Here is a 15,473-nt window from a genome sequence, read left to right on the forward strand (position 1 = left end):
TGGCTTCCTGCCCTTTTTGTCAGACTCCTTACCCTGTATCCATGTTTCTTGGCATCACCTTCCAAATAAACTAGTTGCACTTGAGTCTTTGTCTCAGGGTCTGCTTCTGGGGCAACTCAAACTGAGTCACCACGGTTATAGGAGTGGCCTCTATGCTGGACTGACCCATCCATGCCTTGCTTCATGGTTTCCACTGGGAGAGGTTAAGCATCTCAAGGAGAGGAACTTTTCATTTACCTGTGAATCCCCATGGTACACTTAGAGGGTAGACATCATACAATGTTGACTGTGGATTGACTTGGAAAATTAGGTAAGCTCCAATTACCTGCAAGTAGCTAAAGGTCACCAATGACTTCAAGGGACAAAGTTTAGCTTCTGGGTTTTATTCACTGGTTCTCCCACTTACTAGCTTGGTGATCTTGAGCAAGTCCCTTAATCTCTCTGAGACTTAGTCTCTATCTATGAAATGAAGATGAGAAACTTTGCCCCTTAGAGCTACTGTGAGAATTAAATAAGATCATGTGTGAAGCACCAAGCTTATTTCCTGACTTTCCGAGTTAGTCATAGCTTTAGACCCATCCTGTTCCCAAATATCTTTCCTATACATAACCAATTCCTCAGGGTCATGGTCTTGAGGTTCTTTTACCTGCATACCGAAGTGGGTTCAAGTCCCCATGCATATGATCTAGTGCATTCTACCCCCTAAACAAAAAATTTCCATCTTTAAATGAAGACTTTGGGGCAGCTTTTCCATCTTTCATCACCAGCCTCTGATATAGACACATGCATACACATACATACAAACATGGATGTATTCTTTACAATGCACTTTCTCAGCTGCTTCTGCAATTGCCACAAGGACATCAAGTCAACACTCTGCTGTTTAACCAAGATAACATTTATATCACCAAGAGTAAAAAGATTCCTAAGCTTGGACCCTAAGAATTAGAGCTTCTCGCTCTGTTATCATCATCAAACATTTTGCAAGGTGTCATGGCACACACAGCCCTAGGCTAGGTCCTTGGATGCCTGGAATAATCCAAGGAAAGGTGGTACCCATGAAGCTTACCGATGGAGATTGTGAACACCACCTAAATGACATCCCACAGTCAAGCAACATATAGTATCTATCCGTGTACTGTGTGTGTGTGTGTGTGTGCGCGTGAGCGCACGCACGCATGTGGAGATGCATGCTTGTGCAGGCATAGATCTTACCTGTCTTGCTTTCCTAGTTCTCCTCCTGCATGCAAATGTGGAGCCAGAAGACAGTTTAGATGAAGTACTAAGAGTCAGCATTCTGGTTTCTAGTCCTATAAAGAGTAGAGAGCCGGATGACCCTGAACAGCTCGGTCCCCTTTCCGGACGTCAGTTTCTCTACCTGTAGGAGCAAGTGAAAGTGAATGTTTTCTTGAGTTTAGAAAGTTAAATTCGAGAAAAATCTGAAGGCAGGAAGATTCCACCACGTGATCCCATATTTTTTTTCCTTTTGAAAACACCCAACTGAAAACTGATTTGTTAAAAAAAAAAAAAAAAGTCTGTGCTATTACACCCACCATGCCTTCTTTATGAACTGGAGTAAAGAGGAGGGATTTATTTGAAAGTCAATAGACTATTTACAGCTCTACTGTAGGTGCTAGTTTAAATTCAACATTTTGAATGGGGTAGAAACAATCACATCGGAATTTGACCAAGGATACATTCATATGTCAGTTTAATGCTCCAGCTGTTTAATCAAAATATGAATAAAAGGTCTAAAGCCCAACAAGCAAAAATATCATAGTTGTGGGATTCAGCGATTGCTTCCCCATTGTCAACCAATTACTGTGTAATTTTTCCCTGTGACTGAATAACTAACTGTTAGCAAATAATGAAAAGGCAATTACAGCGACGCTTTGTTCCTATTACTCCCTTCATATTATTCCGGCTATAATTATTGTCAGAGCTGGAGGTTTACTGTACCATGGAAGCAGCACCAGGAAAGGAAATGGAATGGGCTGGTGCATGGAAAATTGCAAATGTCACAGCTACCTTCATCGCCACTGTTGGACTTCTGAGATTAAAAAATCAGAGGAAAAAGCTCTCCATGTGGGTTATACAAATTCTCTACCTCAAGCTGTTGTGGCGACGCGGGAAGTGGAGATGGAGGTGAGGGTGGGGGGCAGGCAGGGAATCAGGCACGATGTTTGTTCTTTTTTCCTGTGTGTAATTCCCAAAGGGCAGTGCATTTTCACCACAGTCTGCCTGAATCCAACTCGTGGACTCTTCTTTTAGCCTTTGCTTCTCATTAATTGTCTCCATGCTGGTTCATAATGGGGAGTGTCATATAAATGATGCATTTTATGGGGTTTGATCTTTCTTCAGAGAGGAAATATGCCACATATGGACAGATGTCTGAAAGAAAATGATGACTGTTCCCTCTTTGTGCAGTTGCTGGGACCAATTTTTAGAAGGTGATTTTCACTGATCAATATACCTTCCATTTTGACTTTATTTTTATTAACCAGAAACTGTAAAAATAAGACCAAAGGGATGGAGGTATGGCCCTCATGTTTTTATCTCTTATTTATTTAATGAACATATCCTGATTACCTACCATGTGCAAGGGACTGGACTAGGATCTGAGGAATCAAAGAAGAGTGAGACACAGTCCCTGACCAGAAAAGACTCCATCTTGAGGTATTTTCACACCCAAATAAATGTCTCTCTGCATGAAAAGCAACTTAGCATAGTTGAAAGTGTGTAGGACTACATGTTTGAAGATCTAGATTCTAATTTCAGCTCTACAACTTACTAGCTGGTTTACCTTGATGTATCAGTTAGCTACTGCTGTGTAACAAACTATCTTCCAAACTATGTGGCTTAAGGCAACAATCATAAATAATTAAACTCATGAATCTGCAGGTCAGTGGGAGGCTCGGCTCCAGGTACGGCTTGGCCGGGGCATCTTATTTGGGGAAGCTTTGTTCCAGATGTCTCTTACCTTCCTCCTTGGAATAGCTGGCCAGCCTGGATTGTCCTTGTTGTAACATCCGAAGAGCAAGAAAGCAAGCAGAAACATGCAGGCAAGCACACCAAGCACTTTCAAACCTCTGCTTTAGCCATGTCTGCTAACATCCTATTAACCAAAGCAAATTACATGGTCAAACACAGAATCAGTGGTTGAGGAAATCTATTCTGCCTCTCAATGGGAAGAATTTTAAAGATAGATGGCAAAGAGGATGAATACAGTTAGACGTGAAGAGCTGGGGGAATTCACACAATCAGCTGTGCTTGGGTAAAACTCCATGCCTCAATTTCTTTGTCTGTAAAATAGAGGCTCAGTTTACCTGTTTTAAAAGATCATTGGAAGAGCCAAAAGAAACAAAGAGCATTAATATGCTCTGACAACTATAAAGAACTATGGCTATATAATTTATTATTGCTCTTACTACTTTCTACTTATTTTTATACCGTAAGTATTTTATGATTTTTTTCTAGATCAAATTAGAGATTCTTTATAAACTTCAAATTTAAGTTCAGCTATCAGATATTCTTTCACTCATCAGAGGTATTAAAAATGGAAAATGGAAATTAGTTATAGAGTCTATTCATTTTTGTTTTACTTGTAGAACAGGTTACTTCTCTAAGAACCTGATCTGATTTGAGGGCAGACGGAATCTCAAAGCTTTTGTTCTTGGTTCCTGTGGCAGCCAGTCAAAAGATTCCCCTGTGTTTCAGGTAGGAGAAAAAAAAAAAAAAAAATTATAGGCTATCAAGCTGCTTTGGCAACTACTACCCTTGGGTTATTTTTGTAGCTAAAGGAAAGCAGGTTATGAGGGATTGGATGGTCATAAATAAATAAGCAAGGATATACATTCACAAGGACAAGAGAAAGACAGATTAGTAATACTAAAGACAAAGGTGCAATAATAATAATAAAAACCCTCAGAAAGTCAGATCTGGGTTTGAATCCTTGCTCTACCACTCAATAACTGGTTTATTTAGCTTCTTGGAGCTTCTGTTTCCTTCTTTGTAAATTGAGGATAGAAGATCTAACTCACCGTGTTCTTGTGAGGACTAAATGAGCTATAAAAGATGTTAAATCTCCCTAAATAAATATATACAGTTGACCCTTGAACAATATGGGTTTGAACTGTGCCGGTCCACTTATATGTGAATTTTTTTCCACTAAATATGTACTACAGTACAACTGACCTTTGAACAACATGGGTTTCAACTATGCAGGTCCACATACACAACCATGTACACATGTTTTTTCAATAAACACATACCACAGTACCACATGATCCATGGTTGGTTGAATCCATGGATGCAGAACCATGATATCTGTATTGGAGGGCCAATTGTAATGTTGTACGTGAATTTTTGAATATGTGTAGGGTTGGCACCCCTAATCCCTGTATTGTTCAAGGGTCAACTGTAATTCCAATCAATGTCCTTGTAGGATTTTCTACTTCATTTGTATCTAAGAGAGGGAGCCTCACGCATGGATAGGGAAAGTACAGATTATTTGGTAAAAGGAGAAACTGACTCATAGCACAGAGAAAAAGTTGAATTATACCTCACACCATATACAAAAACATAAGCACTAGATAAATTGGATGAATTAAAGACTGAACTGATGAATAGTAAAACTTAAGAAATATAGCAAGCAGATAAGATAAATATGTTTGTGATAATGATTTGTAGTCAGAACCCAAAAGAACAAATGATATAGTGGGGGGAAAAAAAGATGCAAAACTAAAAGGATATGAATAGGTGTTTCCCAGAAGAGAAAACAAGAAGAGCTAACATATTTACAAGGTTCATGTTCACTGATAGTCAGAGAAAGGCAAATTAGAACAAGATTGTGATGGCACTTTACACCCTTCAAATTGGAAAAAAGAATTAGACAATCAGATAACATTAAGTGATGGTGAGGATGTCAGGAAACAGGAACTCTCCTTCATGTCCTGCTGGTGGGGGGTTAACTGCTACAGGTATTTTGCAGAGGAATGAATCTGGCAGTAGTTAGTGAGAGTGAAAATGCACAGGTCCTAAGATCCAAGGACACCCTCTTCTCTGGGGTGTCTACCCCAGAGACTTTCTCCCAAAGGTTCACAGGAAGACGTGGATGAGGCCTGCTTTTGAAGCACTGTTCAAACTGGCAGAGTTGGAAATTCAGAGGGGTCCATCAGAGGCAGAACCGAGGAGTAAAATGGTCCACAGTCCCTTATCCGCAATTCTTAAAAGCTCTGAAAATATGAAAATTTTCCAAAACTTTGGCACAAATTTATTTGGAGGTGGAACTTGACCTGAACTGACATGAGGCTCCTTAGAGTTTCTTCATATTCCACTTAGTGTAAATATTCATACCTTTTGATATAGAAATATATTAATGTGTTTGAGAACAGTGTGGTGCCCAGGGCTCACAGAATGAGATTTGTAGTCCAATGTCACCTAATTTTAGCACAAATACAGAATGTGTTCCAGGAGATGCACATATCAGTGTATGGAGGGGCAGATTAGAAGAGCCTCAACTAAATTCGCCAGCAAGGATGCATGTATGTGGAGCTAGAGATCTGGAGTCAGGATAGGAGAAAATAAAAAATGAAATGGAATACAGAAAATAGAATAGAGTAGAAAAAATAAAATAAAATAAAAATAAGAAAAAATAAAATAAAATAAAGGAACACCTAGCATGAACTGGAGGAAAAAAATAAAATAAGGACAATAGATCATTGTGGTCCAGCAGTTCAGCTGGGAAGGGGGATTTCTATAGCAGTTTCTATCTATATCATATGCTGTTTCATTTTTGCAAAAGTCCCATTCTCCAGCATGATAACTTATGAATTTTTTTAAACCTCTGTCCTCCCCATAGGTTGGGCACTTAGAATTTGGGGCTTGAAAGTTATGTGTTAACTGGAAGTCTGCTGCAGCCAAATAGGGCCGCCTGGGGAGAATCCTGACACTAGGGATGTGTTTTCTCACCATGGGCAGCCCATGCGAACTACTATCCAGCCAAAAGAGTACTGGGTTTATGAGTAGACTTGGCTTCAACTCCCAGCTCTGTCTGCTGTGCAACCTTGGGCAAGTCATTTTGCCTTTCTGAGCTTCAGAACTCCCTACCTGTTCCTTGCTCTTTCTCTCCCCCAGGGGACCCCTGTGATGGAGCCATTCTGGGTTTCTTGCAGGTGACCAAAAACACACCACCCCACCCCAATTTCTCTGTTAGGAGAAATCCCCGATTACCTTCCGAATTAGTGCAAACCTCACTTCTGCTATGAAGTCGGTCCCCCTCTGTTCCTGCTGCATGTAAGATAGACCTCACTTGGGACATTTTCCAAATATTCTTTTGTTTATCTGAATGCATGACTGTTTTGTTCATAAGAATATGACATCTGGAGGGCAGGAACCATACCTTACTCATCTCTATAACCCTGAGGTCCAGGACAGTATCTAACACATAGTAGGTTCTCACTTTGGTGAACAAGGCAGACACGTTCTTGCCTTCAGGCAGCCTGAATCTAATGGGAGAAGGCAGATTCTGAGCAGGCAGTTGTGAATGCGATGGGCTTTTCAGAAAGGGAGCCTAGGTAGCTTGGGGTGGGGGGCGGCTTATAACTGTGGCAAAATGGGACCCAGCTATGAAAATACAGCTATTTACATATGCATCTAAAATAATACCTCCCTTCCCCAATTTTCTCCTTCCTTGATTCACCATAGACTACAGAGTTTCCATCTTCCAGGTCAAAAATTGACCCAGGGAACTGATCATCCCGGCTTTCCAAGCCACATAAATCTAGAGGTCGGAGGGAGGGAGCAGAGCAGGTCACACATGCCCAGAAGGAGGAAGGGAGCCCCAAGTTCCGTTCAGACTAGAAATACCCTGAACTTTCCCTACCCCAAATCAGCTGTCATTAGGCTCTTCCCAACACTTCCTGTAACTTCTCCCTAGTTCCCAAGAGAACATGCCACATAACATAAAATAATAATACTACATCTAAAGGTAAAAGGAAAGACATCATTACCAGATTAATACATCGTGAAAAAATTCACATTTTTGATAGATAAGTTAACAGTGCATTGGTGATTAAATTAATTGCACGTGGCGAACAGAAAGATAGCTCTTTAATGCATGTTAAATATTAACAATTTGAGATAATAGGAGTCTACACGTCTCCTCTTTACAGCTTCCTTTGTCAATGAAATGTACTTTTGGGCCGAAGGATGAGATAGTTTGGAATGTGCTAGCCTCACCCAATGAAAACCTCACCCAATGGAAGCCTCACCCAATGAAAGCCAGCACTGCTCCTTACCACACCAGAGCCACCAGCAATCAGCTTAATCATAACTGACCGGAACCAAATGGATTCAGGCAGCCGTGCAGACTACTGAGTTAAAAAGTTTTATATATCAAGAGTCTGAATGCCAACTAAATCAAAACCTTTCAAGGCAAATCAAAGGGCCAGCAGCCTTCTCCCTGCTTCTGTCAAAAGCTTTGTTTCGCCATTTCCTCCCAGGGCTGTCACGAGGTGGCCGCTTCTGTGGTTCAGTTCAGCCTCATCTGGAGGCATCCTTACATGTCCCATTATCCTCAGAAAGTCAGCCCATCACCTTTACATTAAGAGCACTAAGGGGTGGCTTGCGGGGTAGGCGGGGAGCAAAAAGAAGCAAAACAAACTGATTGATTGCAAACCCAGCTATGATGTCAGCATGAATTAATGTTTCCCACAGGCATGCTAATCAGCTCCATGACATAATAACGGCTTCTATTACACCGGTGGGACTTCAAAGTTTTTCCAAAGATAACATAACACAACACTTGAAGCCCCAGGAAACTTCCACCGCACTTTTAGATGTTTTATAAAGTTACCAATCTTTTCATTGCTCGGGAAACAAAAAAAGCTGAAAGGAAACAGAATATTGAATTTGGGATGAATCAGGGTTGGAAAGTGATTTCATTACAAATTCCAAATGTTCAAAGAGATAGTGGCAATTAAAAAGCTACAAGAGGTCGCTATTCAAAAGCAGCTCTGTGCAAACTTTTCTCAGGCAGGCAGATGGGCACAATTCCCAATTCAGAAAAAAAATTCTAAGTCTGTATGAAAGGTATTTGTTCAAATGAACAAATGAACCCACAAAAAGTGTGTAAGACAGGAGAGCGCGGAGATCAAGGTTTGCGGCTCTGTTCTGACCTCTCCTAGATATTTGTCTTTGGGCCAATTATTTAATATTTCTGAGACTCAATTCCTCCTGTATAAAATGGAAATAATGACACCTACCTCACAGTAGAGTTGGGAGGTCTAAATCAGGGACTGTATTCACAGCACTGCATCAAAGTGAGCAGCCAGTAAACGCTCTTATTATTATGCTTATCAAGAAACATTTGATACCTCTCTCATTTACTCAACAATGATATGTGATTACTACTGCTAATAACTAATATCCAGCATTTACATAAGAATTCATACAGGGCTTCCCTGGTGGCGCAGTGGTTGAGAATCTGCCTGCTAATGCAGGGGACACGGGTTCGAGCCCTGGTCTGGGAAGATCCCACATGCCGCGGAGCAACTAGGCCTGTGAGCCACAACTACTGAGCCTGCGTGTCTGGAGCCTGTGCTCCGCAACAAGAGAGGCCGCGATAGTGAAGAGGCCCGCGCACCGCGATGAAGAGTGGCCCCCGCTTGCCACAACTAGAGAAAGCCCTCGCACAGAAACGAAGACCCAACACAGCCAAAAATAAATATAAAAATAAATAAATAAAGATTACTAAAAAAAAAAAAAAAAAAAGAATTCATACACACATCACCCTTCTAAGTGCACACAAGCCGATGAGCTAGATACTACTGTGCCTAATTTACAGATGATGCAGTTGAGGCACAGAGAGGTGTAAGTTACCTGCCTGAGACAGCACAGATGAGATATAACGGCTGGATTTCAAACCCATGCCATCTGGTTCCATTCTGTATTCTCAGCTACGACTTTCTCTATACATGTGAACACAAGAGGACACACATGTACACATGTACACTCTCTCACACACACACTTGTGCACCGCCTGGAACACACCCTGCAGGTGTCTAACCACCCACCGTGATGATTACAGACCCAGTTTCTGCAGTTTGACCTGCCTGGGTGTGAAGCCCAGCTACTCCACTTACTCAGTGTGACCTTGAGTAAGTCACTTAACCTTTCTGAGACTCAGTCCTCGATCTGTGCAATGGGAATATTCATAGAACCTATGAGAGGATACCTGGGAAGAGCTTAGCATGGTGCCTGAACTTGATAAACACCTTGATAAATGTAGCTATCACCATTTTTTTTTTTTTGGCCATGCCACTCGGCTTGTGGAATCTTAGTTCCCTGACCAGGGATCGAACTGGGCCCGGCAGTGGAAGCACGGAGTCCTAACCACCGGACTACCTGGGAATTCCCAGCTATCATCATTATTATAAACAAATATTGTTTATAATATTTATATCTCTCTCTGTGTCTGTCTCCATCTCTGTGTCTGTCTCTCTCTCTCACACACACACACATACACAGACACACAGTGTCAATCACAGGAATATCTGGATGGAGCTTCCAGAAAGGGATGCACCAGGCACAGGGATTTGTGCTAACAGGGATCCCCCTGGAGCAGGTGAAAGTTACAGAGGGCGGAGGGAGGCAGGAAGAAAGGCTGCTGCTCTGTCTCCCGACCGGATGTCCCCTCCCCTCTCAGACCCTCTCCCTGTCCCCGTCCGGCAGCTGCCTACCCCCTGGAGAGTGAGCAGATCCCAGGATCACCCACCGGCGGATTCCTGCCGTGAGGTACAGCCCGCCACTCAGGCCCTGCTTGGAGGGCAAGGCTTCCATCGCCTAGAGGTCCCCGGAGACATGGAGGGGGGCCAGTGGGGGTGCCATGTCACCTCTACAGCCCCACTAACTCGACGTTTTCTTTTTTTGTTGTTTTTTTAGGTATTTTACTTTAAATTGTTTTAGTGTTATCAAATGCTATGATTTTTTGTTTATTTTTACAATATATCCTCATAGCTTATTTACTTCATACCTAATAGCTTGTACCTCTTAATCTCCTCCCTCATCTTGCCCCCACCCCCCCACTGTAACCACTCGTTTGTCCTCTATAGCTGTTGACTTGACATTTTTTGATGGTTTCCTAGTAGATAAGGAAGCCTCAAGGGCTGCTTACTTGCACGGCCTCCTCTCAGCCCCCTGGCTGTCAGATCTTCATGTTTATTTGGGGAGGAACAATGGGCACCTGGCTTCTTGTCTTGATAAAATGTGCCATCCAAAGTGAAAGTGGCCCCATCGCCCACTGGTGTTCCTGTCACCCTGTTCGGCTCCATAGAGCCGCCGGAGTCCTAGACCTGAGGAAGGACACAAGGGAAGCAGCCGCATTGCACAGGGAGATCAGCTCGGTGCTTTGTGACCACCTAGAGGGGTGGGATAGAGAGGGTGGGAGGGAGGCTCGAGAGGGAGGAGATATGGGGATATATGTATGCATATAGCTGATTCACTTTGTTATACAGCAGAAACGAACACAACATTGTAAAGCAATTATACTCCAGTAAAGATATTTAAAAAAAAAAAAAAAGAAAAGAAATAAAGGAGAGGAACAGAAACTAAATGAGAGGGCAGGAAGGACAAAGCAAAGAGGTGAGTAGAAAAGATGGAGCTGCTTCTGGGAGAAAATGCCCTAAGTGTCTCTAACCATGACCTTGGCTGTTACCCATTTAACTTAGTTTATTTGAGGCTATTCCTTTGAATGAAACCAAATATCAGCTACAATTTTGCCTCAGAATTTGCTGGTATCTTCAAGAAAAGAATCCTGACGGACCCAGTTTCCTTTTTGCTTCTGACAATTTTTTAATGCATACGTGTATTTCCCTTGATTCATTTACTTTCTTCCAATTTTTCAGAAAGGACAGAATTGGGGGGAAAAAGGGGATAAATTAAAAACAAAAACCTCTTATGACTTTCCTAAGCTTAGAGGTAACCAGTTGCTGAAGCTGAACTAAATTTGGTACCTGATGCATTCGTGCAACAGATTATTATCAAACACTGTGTCTAGCTGGGGACCCAGTGGTCACACAGCCCCTGTCCTCAGGTTGCTTACGCTCTAGAGGAGGAAGGAAATGCAAAACAGAGTGGTGAGTGCAGTGGTAGACGCATCTGGGGACACACCTGCTTGGCCTTCCTTCTGATCTCAGCCAGGGCTGGGTAGACAGTGCCTGGCAGATCGCTACCACCCTGAGTGACACACAGCTTCGTTTTCTGGGTGCCCCCCACACGGCAGAAGCCCTGGAGAGCTTGGTCATCCCGCGCAGCTGCACAGCTGGGAAGGGCAGGGAAATCAGCAACTCCCAGGGCAACCCTCAGCCAGTGGCAACTGACCCAGTGGATAAATGCTTCAGTTCCCATCCTCCAGGCACTCATGCTGGAGTCATTCCAAACACTCCCCAGGAGGACCCAGTGGAATCGAGCTCCTGTTGCCGAGAGCAGCAACTTCAACAATGCCCCCTAATATTGTTTTTCTTCCTTCCCGGTTTCACTCTCCTGGCTCCCTCATCCCTGTACCCTGGGGTCACTTCCCAAATACACTACCTACACCCAAGTCTTTGTCTCAAGGGTTGCTTTCAGGGGAACTCGAGTCAAACAGGGTGATCTAGGAGTTCACTCTAAGGGCATCAAACCTAGTCACAGGGCATGGAAGAAGGCATCCTGGTGATGTGTAAACGGGACACTGGATGTTGAGTGCAAACAGAGATTCAGGAAGAGGGGAGAGGTAGGAAAGTAATGCAGAAAACACATGTAGGAGCCAGAAAAAGCATGACATGTTTGTGGGACTGCAATTAGTTTAGACAGAAAGTCTACCCGCATAGGATAAATACGTTTATGGAATCAGATGGAAGGATTCTTCCCTGTCCTTGATGGCAAACCCAAGAGCTACCTCTTTGGCATCGCAAATAATCACATGAGCTACGGCAAATGATTTTTTTAAACAAAGCATATTTGTCTGTTGAAAAAGATACACGAGAAAGCCTTTTGTATGGCAGGTGGAGGCCTTTGGATTGCTGGGGCAGAGAAAGCAAGCAAAGACCACAGCAAATCAGGGAGAACCTCTCTGAGCCTTAGTTTCTTCATCTGTAAAATAAGCCCATGTGTCTCAGGCAGAACTGAGTAACTGGTCCCCAAAGTGTCACAATACAGATAGTACAACCAATCCAGTCTGGAAGAAGAAATACGTTTGGCCAAACCTTTTTGGACCAATATGATAGACGATCTCCATCCAGCCATCTCTTTGAAACCCATTCGTAAATAGATTCCAACAAGGAAGATATTCTGAGTTAACACAGCAGGGTCAGGAAGGGGCATGGGGGTAAAAGGCAGAGGGGTTGGAAGTATAATTGTACATTTTGACATTAAATGAATTACATGGAAATTATATGCAAATCATTATGTAAATGTGGCATATGTTGTTTTCAAGTTAACAGCTTGGACACTTTTAATAATTACAGCATTTTTCAGGGTGAATTAAGAGCCCCAATAAACTATATTTAGGATCCACTTCAAGTGAACAGGATTTAATGGCCTTTGTTTTTCATTTTAAGTGGCTCAGGTTAAGAGAGAAACTTGAAATTCTCTCTCTTCGCCCTATAAAGGCCACTATATATTATACAATATTCTTTTGATGACAGTGACGATCTATGACAATTAATAAGCTCATTACTGCCCAAAGCCTTTGAAAATATGGACTTTTCAAGAAAGCACTGCTTTATCTTATTTTTTCCTTTTATACCTTGTGAAGGGACGTAAAAGATTAAAATGAAATATCCTTCTCTCTATTGCCTTATCTTTCCATAATCTAAGAAAAAGAAACCATCACATCACATCACATCATGAGATGTCCTGCCAGGGATGCCATTGTTCCCTCAGAGAGTGCAGGTGACTGCAACCCCTCTCACTTATTTCTTCACCTAAAAAAGAGATACTAGATTTGCTCATCTTTCTTCCTCACTTTTGCAAAACCTCCTCAAAATGTTTATTTTCTGAGAAAACTCAGCCATGGCTCATGCAGGGTAGGTACAGCTAGTGAAGAGGGGACTTTCAACTTCCTTTGCAGACTTCTATTTCTAGGAATATTTTGGACTAGATAACCTGAAGAATCTCTGATCACAAAATCTCTAGAACTACTGGGTGACATATAATTAACATCTTTTTAAATGCAGCAAAACTGAGCTCACAAAAAGAAAAAAAATCGGCGAAACTCCCAAAGGCTTAAAACAAAAAAGGATTTGAAGTCTTGAGAGTTATACGTGAAATGATATTGCAGCTGCCCCAAGGTGTGGTTCATGGCAGCCAGTCTGGGCAAAATAGGAGCTTGGGCTTTTACCACCACATACGGATAGGAGTTAAGGCTTTATATAGACATCAAGCGAGGACACTCAGAAAGCTGCACCCTCAGTGACAGGATGGACTAAGTCATCAATCCAGCAAAGAGAGATAAAGCAGTTTGACTGTCTAGGTTTGGGCCTGGGTGGAAAAATAAATATCAGTATCTCCCATGAGAATTTACAATGACAAGACTTTTCTTACTCTGAGGTGCCTTCAGTGCATTCCAACTCCATTGTAAAATAAGGCCCATCTCCTTGGCCTATTTTTAAGGATTTTGATGATTTTGCTCCAATCTACTCTTCCAGTCACATATCCCAGGGCTCAAAGCAAACTGGATACTAGCTGTTTCCCAAACTCAGATTGTACTTCTCCCCTCTCTGTCTCTCTGCTCCCTTCTCCCCACTCTATATCCATGTAGTCAATGGCTACCCATTCCTCGAAGCCTAACTCGAATGCCTCCTCCTCCAGGAAGCCTTCCTGATTCCTACTTCCAGAAGTGACTCCACATGCCTGGAGACTCTACCACACTCTGTCCACACCCCATGTCCAGTCTCTATCATACTCCACCTTCTATGATAGTTCTACTGGTGCACCCATCTCATCCCCACTCCATGAAAAATGGAGCCTTGGGAATATGTTCACTGAACCATCTGAAGAGCTGTATGACTCAATTCTGTCAAAGAACTACAATATCACAAAATAGTGCCCATGCATCAAAAGTATAAGCACCAATGTGTCCTCATGTCCTTGTGTGCCTTCACGTGAGCTTGGCTTCCTTCACTTCACAAATAAGTGAAGTGTTGAGGAGAGTGATGTTTCTAATATTTCAGTTATTTGAGTATCAATTTTACATAATTTCTCTATCCTCCTAGGATCCATACCATTATTTGTTTCCCTTTTTTCTTTAAAATGGCTCACTTTTAAAAATCTAGATTGATGTATCTTGAAAGGAAATTTTTCATCACTAACACAAATGGGAAATTAATATCACTTGGAATAGAAGGAAAGTTGCCATACAAAGTAAATACAAGTATAAAAACAATACTATTAAGTTCTAGTTGGACATAATTGCTTGCCCAGAGCTCAGTGCTGGAGGCCACTGTCTCTTTATTAAAAGGGGAGATTAACAAATGTCAGACAGGTGTAAGAGTCTCAACATCAGCAGAGTTCCTGTTTCACATAACCAGTGGTATTGAAGGAGCATATGAAAGGAAGTCACCACTGATTCAAGGTTACCTAGTGCACTCAGAGGCCTGAAAGTTGTCGTGTCTTTTTCCAGCAGTGCATGCCCAACATTTGGAAGAGGGATGTACATTGGAAGGGATGCTTACTACAGAACAAGTGGCACCCAAATTAGAACCCCAAATGGTCAGAGAATATAAGTGATCCTAGGAAAGTCACGGTGTCTCTGAGCCCGTTATCTCATCAGCAAAGTAAAGATGATACAATCTGGCTTCAGATGGTCGCCCTGAGCTTGGACATAGGGTACAGAAAAGGACCGGGGGACTATCTGGCACATGGTAGTGTGCCCAGGCCACGGCAGCACTGTTCATCATTGTTGTTGGTATTATTATCAGGCACATGTAACATCAAAGAATACCTCCAGAGGAAGATAAACAGATGGAACCAAAGCAAAGGTTACCATGAACCAAAGAGAGACACAAAAGCTGTGCCCAGGCCTGAGAACCAACACTATTCTACTTCCTGCTTCACAGGAAGGGATGGCCAAAACTGAGCCAAGAATAAGGAAACTGATGGGAGACATGCTTGGTGTGGTCAGCGGGCACCTGGGTCACCCTTTATCGTGACTGCCAAGTTCCTGTAGGTGCCAGGACGATGAGACACGAAGGGCAGCTGTCATCCATGACCCTCACCTACCGGTGAGCAGCAGAGTTCCTCAGAGAATTTCTAAGTGAAGCATGGCCAGGGAATGGGAAGAGCAAACTTCCGTGGGTAGGGGAGCCACCTTTAGAATCAGAGGAATCAGAGAAGAAGAGGCAGGCAAGAACGGTACAGGACCACGATGGATATTTCCTTACCGCCCCCCCCCAACCTCCCTCCACCCCCAACCCTGGAGTCACAGAAGTCACATG

The 15,473-nt window shown here is 42.6% G+C and overlaps 1 long non-coding RNA gene across 1 annotated transcript in view; it reads right to left on the reverse strand.

The window, feature by feature from the left end:
- LOC132353501 (uncharacterized) overlaps positions 1-3,010 on the reverse strand; it is a 44,144-nt gene extending 41,134 nt beyond the window's left edge. The window contains exons 1-2 of the long non-coding RNA XR_009499041.1: positions 2,981-3,010; positions 1,216-1,378 (exon numbers count right to left, since the gene is read on the reverse strand). This is a non-coding gene — a long non-coding RNA (uncharacterized LOC132353501). The remainder of the gene's footprint in view (positions 1-1,215; positions 1,379-2,980) is intronic.
- Between the last annotated feature and the right edge of the window lie 12,463 nt (positions 3,011-15,473).

The sequence above is a fragment of the Balaenoptera ricei genome, chromosome 19 (genome assembly GCF_028023285.1).
Source record: "Balaenoptera ricei isolate mBalRic1 chromosome 19, mBalRic1.hap2, whole genome shotgun sequence".
Lineage (NCBI taxonomy): Eukaryota > Metazoa > Chordata > Mammalia > Artiodactyla > Balaenopteridae > Balaenoptera > Balaenoptera ricei.